This window comes from Taudactylus pleione, unplaced genomic scaffold, assembly GCF_031769625.1.
Source record: "Taudactylus pleione unplaced genomic scaffold, aTauple2 ptg000602l, whole genome shotgun sequence".
Taxonomy (NCBI): Eukaryota; Metazoa; Chordata; class Amphibia; order Anura; family Myobatrachidae; genus Taudactylus; species Taudactylus pleione.
This window is the reverse complement of record NW_028285004.1, coordinates 3,875,024-3,888,328: the sequence shown is the minus strand read 5'-3', so window position 1 is coordinate 3,888,328 and position 13,305 is coordinate 3,875,024. Positions and strand designations below refer to the sequence as shown.

The following is a 13,305-nucleotide window of genomic DNA, read 5'->3' as shown; positions in this document are numbered from 1 at the left end:
GGAATCTCTACGTTATTGTGTGATGAAGCTTGTAGTATATGTTTCTTTGTTGGTCTGTAATTTTGTTGTCTGTTCAACTAATGAGTCTCTATCTAGCTCAAAAGCTGTTTGGTTCGCTTTCTCTATCTCGCTAGGATTATACTGTTTAGATATGAATAGTGCTTTCATTTCTGATCCCTGTTCTATGTAATGTGCATCCTGTGTGCAATTACATCTTACCCTCTTAAATTGGCCCATGGGTATACTTTTCAGCCAATTTGGGTGGTGTCCGCTTGTGGATAGAATGTAACTTAACATCAACAGACTTTTGGTAGGTTTTCCAAAACTCAGGGGCCAATTCAGACCCGGATGCTAAGCCGCGATCACTCGCATCAAAAAGGGGCCAGGTATGCAAATTCCGTGATCGCACTGTCTGGGTTAAGGACGCCATCTATGTCTTAAAGAGCTACGGCAGAGCGAGCGCACGCCGGTGTAAAGACGCCCACTTTTCTTTCTTACCACACTTCATGTCTAGGAAGTGGATGATTAATCAGTAACATCGAGAGCCATCGGAGCTGCACGCAGCGCTTGAGTTAGACCCTGCCCCGCCGCAAGCACTGCAGGCTGGAATTCAACCAGGTGACGTGTACAATGACACTTCCATGCTAATTATGGATACCCATTATATGCTGTTTTGATGCCCAGACACACCTGCGTTCGCAGCACCACTCCCCCGTTCACGAGCACCTTACCCTGTTACCACCAACAAACGGAACGGTCACTCAAAGTAGCGCACAGTCTGTGTACAATGAGTGCACGATTCCCGATCGCAGTGACTGGCTTGCGCACGCACACTGCGACGCATAGACGGGCGACAATCACAGATAGCGAGCGATCGCGACTTAGCGTCTGGGTCTGAATAGGCCCCTCAGTCCACAGGAACCCTAACAGTACATGTTTTCCAGATCTCCTAATTCGCGCGCAGGTGTATACGTTACAGTATAACACATTTTAAAAGATCCACAGATGGCGCTAATTATTGAGATATTGAGTTCTGTGAAACATGCACTGTTATGCTGGGCATACACTATACAATTATCTGTCAGACATCTGTCCGGGGTCACTATATACAGTTTTCATCTGTCCAATCTGGCTGGTTGGAATGAAAACCTGGTAATGTATGGGATTAAATGACATTCGACCATATGTTTCCAAACGCTAGAAAATGGTCAAAATCGATTATTCGTCTGATATAACCAATTTGTCTGAACGAACATTTTTGTCTGTTTTCCAGTGTTTGTGAGCAAATTGTTGAATGTCATTTGCTCCTATACATTACCAGATTGGACAGATATCTGACAGATAATTGTATAGTGTATGCCCAGCATTAGGATTCCCTGAATATCAAGAAGGCAACTGCTCCCTAATAAGATGTGCTGATTGACAGCTCATTTCTTCACACACAGTAGACTTTCTAAGAGAAACTGCCATACCTTCTAATCATACCAGGGCTGTAACTAGGGTGGTGCGACATGTGCCAGGGCACTGCAGGGCATGCTGTTGGGCGGCACCTTTCAATTCTGTTTATAATCGTTCTCATATGTAGCAGCGTCTTTTATCCCCTGCAACTGAAGGTACACCTATTATTGTGTACTTACAGAAGCCTTCCTGCCAGTCAATGTGAGAGGTGCTGGGTTCAAGTCCTGGGTATGACTACTGATAAATGTGTGAATAAAATAAAGGATATTGTAACTGAATGACTAGGAGCTCTCAAGTTAAGAGCATGGATGTGGTATAAGAGGATTGGTGTCCAAATCCATTTTCTTGGAGGGCTCTTAAAGTATAGGTGTTACACACACAAATATAAATATATAAATATATATATATTAGCTGATGTATCCGGTTTCACCAGGTAGACCTTAGGTATTTTAATTTCCTTCATACCATCTTAACTTAATATATATGCTTAGTTTAGTATATGCCTTGGTATAAACGAGTGTGCTAGTATCAAGAATAATTTAATTAAGTTGAGTTTTTTTTGCAATTTTTTTCATCAAGAGCAAAAAAAAAAAACAGAAACACATTGTACAGAGACATGTTATCCAAGATGCCTCCATCCTCAGTGGCATACACCCTCTCCTTTTGTCTTCTCCTACATCTAATCGCTGTTCCCCCACCGATTCCTCCTCTCTTCTGCCATCTCCCGCAGATGCTCATTCTCATCCAAAGCAAGTTAAGTATCCAAATAGGAAAACCTAGAGCGGGATGTAATAGGGTCTGAATTTTTGTGTGAGTTCAAACTCTGACCTTCTCGCACATTTGGAAGGTCAGCGTTTGTCCCACAACTCGGCAAATGTAACAGCCTGCGAACTTGTGAGTTCGAGGCTATTACATTATGTGAGTTTTTTCATATGAAAACTCGGACCTTGTAATGCAACTTTCATTACAAGGTCCGAGTTACACAGAAACATGCACAGATCCGTGCATGCTTCTGTGTTAAAAAAAAAAAAAAAAAAAGAGTAAAATGTTAAAAATCAAAAAAAGGCCCCCTAAAATTATCTGAGCTGGTCCTGGTTGTAAAAATACAGGGGAACAAAACGTAGGCTTCCCTTGTATTTTCATCAGCCAGCACCAGGATCAGTAAGCCAGTCCTGGTTGTGGATATATAGGTGACAAAATGAGTTAGGGGTCTCCTGTATTTTCCACAACCAGCACCAGACTCTTTCTAGAGGGGGTTAATTCCACAGCTGGGAGACCTATCACTGGGTCCCCCGGGCCAAAGCATTCATCACCTGACCACTAGTCAGGCCAGGCCGGGGATCCCTGAAGATGTGGGGAACCCCCAATAAAGGTGAGTATGGATTTTGTTTTTACAGGTGTCATGGATGCTACATGGACAAAAGGATGTGAATGGCTACAGGGATTGGGAGTGCGTGAATGAGTGTATGTGAAATAAAATACTAAAACCTTCAGTGTCCATGTATGGTGTTTATTTTAATATTTCTTTTGCAGGAGAACTACAAGTACCCGTGGGCTCTTAACGCCCCACATGCTGGTACTTGTGGTTCTCCAAGTACCAAGCCTACGGGGGAGGCTTCCTGGGACCTCTAGTTCTACTGTTAGAGACAATATTATTTCATCTATTTTTCAACCCAGCACCCACCACCCAGGCGTGCTGGGGATAGCCCCGGGCTATCAGCCCAGGCCTGGGGTGCCCTGGAGACCTCTATTAGTGGTCCCCACCACCCCAGGGATCCTGGCCTGGCCTGACTAGCGGTCAGGTGTTGAATGCTTTGGCCGGGGGACCCAGGTACAGGGATCCACTGCTGTGGCATTAAACCCCTGCTAGAAACAGTGCAGTGCTGGTTGTGGTAATGCAGGGGAACCCTACTCATTTTGTAGTGTTTCCACTACCAGGTCTGGCTCACTGATCCCGATGCTGGTTGATGAAAAGATATTGGAGCCCTACGTTATTTTCCCCCTGTATTTTCACAACCAGGACCAGGTCAGATAAGCCTGGTGCTGCTTGTGCTTTTAGGGGAGGACCGCAAAGTGTTTTTTTTATTTACTGTTTTATAGGTTTAACACAGAAGCATGCACAGATCTCACTGATCTGTGCATGTTTCTGTGTAACTCGGACATGTTCAGGCTAGATTCGCTAGTCTGAAGCAGGTCTATTATTTTACAAGTTTTAGATCAGTAATAGTGTGCGAGTTAAAAATTTGCACTCTATTACATTGGCCGAATTGTAGCCTCACAATGACAAAACATCTGGATAAGAGTATTGCCATTGCGGGGGTATTATTATCCTTTATTTATATGGCGCCACAAGGGTTCCACAGCGCCTTACACAGTACAGAACAAGGTATGAGAAACATGCAAGTTTGCCTGATCTCGCACCCGATTACATAGCTCTGTACTCACACATTTTCCAAACTCGGACCCTATTACATTTGGCCTCTAATGTTAAGTCCTTAGCAGTGGCGACTCCAGAGGTGGGGCTGCAGCGCAGTCCAATATTCAAATAGGGGAGCCACAGCAACTGTCACCTAAATGCTGCCAGACATCACTGGCAGTTGATTTGGCTTCCATATTTGAATATTGGACTGTATTCAAATATTGGACTGTACTGCAGTCCCACCTCTGAAGCTGCCACTTAACCCAGACAATGAGCTTACAGACCCACAGCACTCTCCTACATCTAGAGCCGGTGAGTTATACATCATAATTATTGTTATCAACACTGCAGCCATTGAAAACACACTGTATTTGGCAGTGACACCTGGATAATAGTGGTACAAAGGGAACGGTACCCTTTCATCATCATACAGAACAACTCAGATTTGTCATTCCCCTTCCCCATGAGGCCACACCCCCTTTTTTGGGTGCAAGTCTCATGTCCCTATTTAAAAAAGAAGGGAGGAGGCGCCAATGCTTTTTCTGGCTGGCCCAGGGCACCAAAAAGTCTAGTTATGGTTATTACTCATACTTGATTATTCTCCCAGAATTGGGAGACTCCCGGGTAAGTGGACACATCTCCCAGTCTTTCTAGTTAAAGTGAGTAGGGCATGATGGCACGATTCGGTATGAATTGTATCTTTGCAGCCCTGCACCAAAGGACATATTGTCAAATATTGCAGTAAAACATCACTGGTCGAGATGATGCATTTGCCACAGGATGCCCCCAACCCTTCCACCAGGACCTACCTCTATGGGAGATATACTTGCCAATATTAGCCAGTATGCTTATAATGCATGTTGCGGTTGCAGCTCTGGTACAATCACATTATATGCTGCTACTTTTGTAGTCATGACTCGAGCCACTGGCCAAGCCTGGGTTAGGTTTCAAGTAACTGGAACCCCCTACCCTGCGTTTACTTAAGACTTGCTGCTCAGGATGACCAAATCTCTTTGGAAGGACAGTGGGGAAGAACATCTACCTACACATACACTTTATGTAATAGTCCTATACACATAATTAAAAATTCCCACGTCATTGTAGCAGAGTTTTAGTATATAAAATCAGATTAAGAATATTTGAAACATTGACACAATTGAAAACATTTGATTAGTGTCATGTCAAGTTACTACGTCATGTGAGGACAATACACTGACACTTAGCTATCTGATAGGTGAGTATGGTATGTAGTTATGTGACCGGCGGCCGCAAGGAATGAGATAAGTCCAGGGAGCCCGTCCTCTTAGCCGCGGTGGGGGGAGGGTTAGGTTTAGGGCACCCGGGTGGATTTAGGGTTAGGACCCCTCCCGGGAAGGTTTTCCTCCCTTTGTGCAGCCGCTGTCGGGATTTGAACCCGGCGACTAACAGCAGCCGGCATTTCAATCCCATTCTGTGTCTACATGGAATGAGACATAGTAGCTGTGCTCAGGGTACATGGTGTGTCAGGGTACATGTATCAGTGTACTTGTTAGGGATGGTAATTGATCCTCAAATTTCTGTAACAACCTATATTTTGCCCAGATATGGCCATAGCGATATCTTTTGAGTAGATCAATTCCAGCTTTCAGATATATCTTGTTACTTCCCTCCACCCTCTATACTGCATCTGTTTGGAGCTGTCCTGAGATTCTCTGAGACAGCCTTTCAGAAGACACCAAGAACTTCTTGCTCTCCCAGACTCTCAGAGCAGCAGACCCAGCCCTAATTACTACTGTGCATGTTCAACATCGGTATTGCAAATTATTGATATTGCAATTTGCCAGGAAGATATTTGCCTGCTTGATTCACATAAGTCAATCCTGTATCGGCCTGGGCTGACTAGTGGTCAGTGTTAACGCTTCGGCTGGGCGGCCCAGTGAAAGGGCTCCCCTGGCTGTGGTATTAGCCCCCCACTAGAAAAAGTCTGGTGCTGGATAATACAGGGGGACCCTACTAACTTTTCCCCCTGTATTTACAGACCCAGGACCGGATCAGAGCCCAGTGCTGGTTGTGCAAAATACGGGGAACCCCTACGTCGTTTGCCCCGCGTATTTTGGCAACCAGGGCTGGCTCTGACTCGCCCAGTGCTGGTTGTGCTAAAATACAGGGGGCCACTACGTCGTTTGTCCCCTGTATTTTGCACAACCAGCACTGCATCACTAAAAGTCTGGGGCTGGTTGCTCTTAGGGGAGAGGGGCACGCCATTTTTTTACCACAGCAGCACAGACGGGTCTCACTGATCCTGTCTGTGCTTCTGTGTCAATGACAGATGCATGTAGCACGGATCTCCCAGATCCAAGCCTGCATCGATGTCATATCACAGGATTTTTACAAGTAGGTGAGCAGTGAACAGAAATACAGTCATCGGTTCAATCAAAAGATCAAAAACCATAATATGGAAAACCAATATATACCGTGTTACTTTGTTCAATACTAATGGTTGGGAATAATAATAACAGATCGATCATTAACCATTATAGAAAGACCAGGATGCACCTGACATTCCATAAAGACACTCATCTAGAACCTAACTCCATGTATATACAATATATATGACTATAACTGACACATACCATGTAGTAATCGCTATAAGCAACTTAAGTGCTGAAGATGACAGTTACCATTACCTTACATACTTGATTTCTCATACCCATATGAATTATCACATGCTTTTTATTAATAATTATTAAAGTGAAACAAGGAGATGATTTGACACTGAGATAATAACAATGATCTTTGAGTAATCATATATAAGTTCCCTTAATGATACATCAATATACTTTTAGATTCTGTCTAGGAAATTATAACATTAAATGTCCATCAGGCCAATGGACATGGAACCACTAGAAATGATACTGGGAACATTCACTCCCTGGAAATGCATGGAGATAGTTATGCAGTACTGAGCTGTGTTTTTACTAACACAGAATCTCACCCAAAATGGCCACCCGCATCATGGAGACATATATGGAAACACAGGCTACTTCAGTACACTATAAGGACAAAGCTATTTGCGAGCGCTCGCTTTGAATCAGGGTGGATTTTAAAAAAAAATCCGTCTCCAGGCCGCTCGTATAGCTATGGGTTGCCTGGCGATGGTCGAGATTATCGCGACCATCGGGCTTGCGACAAAACCCTTGTGGTAGGGTCTCGTCCACCGCAAGCCCCAGTGAACTTCCTGCTCTAATAGAGCAGGAAGTTCACAACTGACATCACGTGTGATGTCAGTAGGGCCGCCCACAAACGTTTGTGCAGCCACCCCCCGAAACGCCTACAAAATGGGGCAAGCTGTCGATCAACATCGACAGCCGCCTTGTTTTGCTGCGAGCCCCGAGCGAGTGAAGTTCTTACCAGATCACCTACCCTTGAAAAAGTCCCTACAGGGGACGAAAACGCATTGGCGACACCTTTGTGACTTTCATTACATGCTACCCCATGACTTTTTAGACCTACACATTGCTTGTTTGTATATTTGTATTTTTATTGTTAGCACTTTTTGAGCTATACCTGTACCACAAGGTGTGTGGACAGGCATTAAAGCCTTTTATCCCATATTCTTCATGTCATAGTGTATACTATGGTCTAGCCGGACATACTTTAACCCCTCATACCCACACACATTAACCCCGTGGAGCAAGGACGCGAGGTGGACCAGCAGGCAAATGGCAGGATCCTGGTAAGTTTGAATAACTCACCTATTGCACTGCACACTAGTGCTCACCAGCACCTGATGCTCCGATTCTTTGTTTCTTCCTTATATATGTGTGACATCTGAGGTGGAGAGGCAACCAAACATATACCAGTGGAGAAGGGAAAAGGCGTTTCAGTTAAGCACACCAACCAGTGGCATATCTATAATGGGTACAATGTGTGCAGGGCACACGGGCCCCCAGGTCCATGGGTGCCCCGCACCACACACCCTGCACCCATATTATTTTAAAATTACCTGTCCGTGGTCCGCAGCGGGTGTCAGTGCTGCTAAGAACACCGGAAAATGGCCGCCGCCATTTTTCCGGTGTTCTGCGCATGCGCAGTAGACTCCGGGCACACTCTAGTGCCCGGAGTCTACTAATGCCCCGGTGGTTGGCCAGCCGCATCAGTCAGCTGCCGGCCACCGAGGAGAGAGGAGGGGGCCCTGCACGGGGAATGCACACAGGCCACTTCCTCTCTTAAGACGCCCCTGACACCAACAGTGACTTGTAGCATAATAAACTCAGTTTGGGACTTTTAAAGAACACACTCCCGAAAGTTTTTGCTAACCAGTCCTTCTAAGCAGATTTTGAACATTATACTTTTTATGAACATCCACCCCACAGAACTACAAGGTGGATTACACCGTGACTCATATAAAACAACACAACATACTACACACGTGTACATGATCAGGTACAGAATATGTCACAGCAAGTAGTTTAGCCTTTTTTAAACTAGACCTCAAAGCGCTTACACAAACCCTTGTTGTATCGGTGTCATATCGCACACGATCTAATGAATATGCAAATAATTAGATCGTGCACGATAGATTGGGTGAACATTTAGGGGAATTCAATTAGAGGCGAAAAGCCATATTCGCCTGTTTTTTAGTGAAAAATTTGCCTAAAAAAAAATTCGCCAAATTCAATTCCAGGACAATTTCGCCAAAGTCGAAACAATTCTCCAAAAATGATTCTCCAATCAATAGCTGGTGAAAAGAAATGCAAAATCTTTATTTTGGGGTGCAAACGTGGGGAAACAACTCAGACCCCTTGGGACAGCCCCCCAAAGGACAAATACGCAAAAAAAACAGAAACTAAAACCTAAGAACACCCCAAAAAAGACATATCATTTTTGGGGTGTAAATTTAAAAAGTGGGGGATAAACATTAAAAGTAGCGAAAAAGACTTCTTGGGGGTCCACAAGTATGGGTCAGGTGTTTTTGGGATTGCAGGTGCATGCAGCAGGTGGATTTTTCATGTTTTTTAAAAGTTCACTTTAGAGACATAAAAACATGCTTGCACCCATTTTCAAGTACCCCAAATTTGACAGGAATTCTTATTTTCACCAAAAACTACAGCTTTATGCCATTCTTCACCACTTTTACAAAAACGCTAATAGCAAGCAATTTACACAACTTAAGTACACAAAATAGCTTTATTAGGGCTATTAGTACACATCTATACTGATTCCCTATGTTAGTGCATCTTTTTCTGGGGTACAGACTGATTTCCCCAGTTCTTTCAATACTTTTCACCTGTTCCGTATTCGCCTGTTTCCGTGTTCGCCTGTTTTGCAATTGAATTAGGCGAAAAGTGGGGACGAGCACGGAATAAATTCGCCTCTGAAACAGGCGAATGAAGCGAACAGTCGGACAGGCGAAAAATTCGCCTCTAATTGAATATGGCTCATTGTGCAGCTTTTGCTGCACATCGTTCACTTCAGCTGCCAGAGAGTTCAAGGGAGATTGCATCAGATCGTTTGAAAATCGCACCGTGTATGGGGGCCTCAATGAGTAGCTACTTCACTAAAGAGAAAAACACATCAGTTAATTTCAGTGTTAAAGCTGACATCCACTAAGCGATATTAATAACATAGTAATCAAGCAATCGCTCATTAATAGTGCGCAAATCGATGCGCACTCTAGCTGCCCATTTACCATATCGACAAATGGTTCAGTGTAGGCACTACAGGGGATGGGGAACGACGGTACGATTACGATGTTGTAATCGCCCAGTCTTTCCCTAATCTCCTAGTTGATTACACAACCAATGTGCAGGAGTGCAACCACACCAATGTTTTCTTTCGATGTCCCATCGTGTGTTTAGTCTCACCAGCCAACTGTACCAGTCAGTCATGCTTCTCGTCACCCAATGGGATTAGTGACCCGTGCAGCTTGGCTTTCCCTCATTGGCAGCATCGGGATCAGACATGTGCGTCATTGCCGCCACTAATCTTAGCTAATCACGTGAGCCACCCAGGGACCGATTGATCACCAGGCAGCCAAACCCGACATAGCTGCGCCGGCTGCTGTATGTGCCCCGAGCAAGTTAGCGGGTGACGATGTCCCCAGCATGAGACGACTCCGGTTGAGTAATTTTCCCGGAGCACATGATGACTGAGCACAGCTCCGGGAAACACGTCCCCCGCTCCTAGTGGATACATTACAGTCAATCATTACTTTGGGCTAGTTTTTCAGTTTTGGCTCCACCCATATCCACCAATCAGCGTCTCTGAGAAAGGGCGCGCCAATGACGTCATCCGTTGCCGGGCAGCAGCAACCTTGCTGGTGTTAGCGAGTGAGGCAGCAGTTGGCGCCATATCTGGCGGTATCGCGTCTAGTCCGGATTATCATGAAGCGGAGTGAGATCGCGCTAATAGCCGTCGCCTAGTATCACCTGACCGTGGCAGGTGCCTGTAAGGTGAGCGCTCAGGGTGGGGAGGAAGACTGTACACTGTGGTCCTCTCTGTCCGGCGAGGTGGGGGCCGGGGGCATCTCAGTAGTAGTCACATTTGTAGGTCTTTGTTGGGTTTGTGGCCATGTGCTGCTCCCCGTCCCCCTCCCTAGTTTCGCCGCTGTTCCCTCTGATGGGTCTTACCCATGCTTGTCTGGACTGATTTCTTTATCCGGACTTTGCATTATGCAAACCAGTCGCACGTCTGTGTGCTGAGGGCTCCGTCACCGTGTTCTTGGAGGACGGCAGCAGCGGAAACTAGAAGCTGCGGCTTGTGGCCATCGTTTTTGTCTGCACCATGTGATTAGCTTCAAGCATGACATAAGAACACGATCTGTTGGTTCATTTTAGAATCTTAATTACCCCCAACGGATCATTATGTAAGTTTATTAGATCTCGTCCATGGGTTGGATGACGGTGGCTATAAACTTTTGCTAGTGCAGTGTTGCTGCTTACAGCTTGGTTTACTTCCCCCACACAAGATATCAAATGACAGAAGAGATCATTTGTAGAACACATGATCCATATGTCTTGAAGTGACCTTCAAATGAGATATATGTATTATTAATGATCTAGATAGTACCATGGGGAAAGATGTACATCAGTGTATATTCCATCTGCTTAGATCATTTCCATCTTGGATATCTCGTATCATGGTTTGTGTAAAGCTGTGAATCCTTTTTAACTAGGACAAAAAAGTGCTGATATTCAATACCACGCACACACATCTGACTCACAATTTGCATGTCAGATTCTATGGATCGAGGTTCAATCTTAAAATTGTTTTGTTGTTCCATTGATTGAATAGTGGTCAGTCAATGCTCTAGCTCCTTTCTGCTTCGTTGTCCTATTTGGTTGTTTTCGCTTGTTCAGTATTCTAGGGGGTAAATTTACTAAAGTGAGAGTTTTTAGAAGTGGTGATGTTGCCAATAGCAACCAATTAGATTCTAGCTACTATGGTGCTAGTTAAGTAGAATCTGGTTGTTATGGGCAACAACCACATCTCCACTTCTAAAAAACTCACTTTAGTAAATTTATCTCTAGGTGTTACTATAGATATTTGTCTTTGAATGTATTGATTTAGCTTCTTATTTCAATTAAGAGTAATGTGTGTCCCTTTTGAAGGTTATATGGCTGCGCAGTGCAGCGCCTGATGTGTATTAGGGTGCCTATCGCTGCCTTCACACAGCATAGTGGAATCTTACAAGCAAGTTTACTGGCATATGTTGGTGTATCAGGAATGTAGATCTGTGTGGATCTTCAGTCCTAGTAAATTTCCATGCAGGCTGGTAGCTGACCAGTATGAACTAAATCAGCACTTGAATCACCGGTTAGTTTGCTAGAAATGAATGTTGTGCAGGCGAAATTTGCTTTCATTACTTAGACATAAATACAATCAATATGTGGTATAATGTTTCAAAAGCACATGCCCAAGTTTATCGAAGGGCAACAAAATGAATTCCTCTGGAATGAAGTTTACCAGAGGGGTATTCAATTGGCTAATTACCTGCTGGAAAATGCTATTTAATTAAATAGTGTTTACCCCGCGTGCTAACCCATTAATACTGCGTAAAGTGCGGAATCAATTTGTCCCCGCTTGTTAAACACAAGAGGGTGCCTTTTCTCACGGACGGTTCCTCGATGCTCCTCAAGCTACAAGGAAAAGTGCTCCTCTGTAGATTAACACACAGGATTACCTTTTAAAGTGTCTTCCACTGTACATTACATCAGGGCTCGACAAAACCCGGGGGCCAGGTCGCCATGGCGATCAGATTTGGCTGTCTGGCGACCAGATTTTCAGCAACCCCCGGGCCACCGCTAGTGTAGTGCAGACCACGAGCATGGTCCACACTACACAGTAACAAACACATCTTTATGTTTGTCATAGCAGCCAATGAGAGTCAGACAGTCTCTCATTGGCTGCTGCGTTGTCCACAGAGTGAGCCGGCTGGAGCTCACTCATGAGCTCCGCCTTCCAGCTACCCTGCGGGAGGTGATGGGAGAGACGTCATGACATCACTACCATGGTGCAGAGCGGGACTGGAGGATCGGACAGCGGCGGTCGTCAACAGGAGCTGGAATCAGGTAAGTTTTTTTTGTTGTTGTTTTGTTTTTTGTGTGTGCGTAAGGGGCATTTCATAGGGGTGGCTGCTACTGGGGGCACTGCATAGGTGTGGATGGCCGTTATGGGGGACACTGTATGGAGGGGCCGCTACTGGGACACTGTACAGGGTGGGGACCACTTCTGGGGGCAGTGCATAGGGGGACTACTACTGGGGGGTAATGCAGAGGGGGGGCTACTACTGGGGGGCAATGCATAGGGGGGATCACTTCTGGGGGCACTGTTATTGGGCACTGTATATGGGGCACTACTGGGGGCACTGCATAGGGGTGCCCAAAGCATATTCTTGCACCTGGGCCCACTACTCTCTAGTTCGGCCACTGTCGGCAGTGGCTTTGCTTGCCCGGGGTTTTTTTGGGCTGTGGAGGGTGGTCTTTCTCAGGTTCGTTGCCTGGAGAGGGGGCTTAGCTGCTCATTAATGTGGCTGTGGGAGGGTGGTTTACTTGGGGTACCCCGTTAGTGGTGTGGCCATGGGAGTTGGTTGTCCGGGGCGTAGCTGCTCAATAATGCTGCCTCGGGGGAAGGGGGTATCTGGCTCCTACACTTTCATCCTGGCGCCTAGATTTTAGAACAATTTGTCAAGCCCTGCGTTACATGGTTTATTTTGCTGATCTTAAAACAAGATATTGCAATTTCCATTATTGCTTTACCACTAGGGGCACTTTTGGGGGTCTTTAATATGATTTTTGAGCCTTCAATATGGCATACTCTCCAGTATGAAAATCTGTTGATAAATTAGACTCTGTACAGCATATGCCATAGCCTGGATGCAGATAGGGCTCGATTCAATTGATTGCGAAGTAAATAGCCAGTGCTATTCAATTGTGCATGATGTTTGG

At 45.2% G+C, this 13,305-nt stretch overlaps 1 protein-coding gene across 2 annotated transcripts in view; it reads left to right on the top strand.

Annotated features, from left to right (window-relative positions):
* Positions 1-9,941: 9,941 nt before the first annotated feature.
* Positions 9,942-13,305, top strand: part of IVNS1ABP (influenza virus NS1A binding protein) — a 98,890-nt gene continuing 95,526 nt past the window's right edge. Inside the window, exon 1 of one of the 2 annotated variants that reach the window (XM_088453908.1) lies at positions 9,942-10,311. The gene's annotated coding sequence lies outside the window, so the exon portion shown is untranslated. Of the gene's footprint in view, positions 10,312-10,706; positions 10,725-13,305 lie in introns of those variants that run through there. The other variant, XM_088453909.1, reaches the window with a different exon arrangement.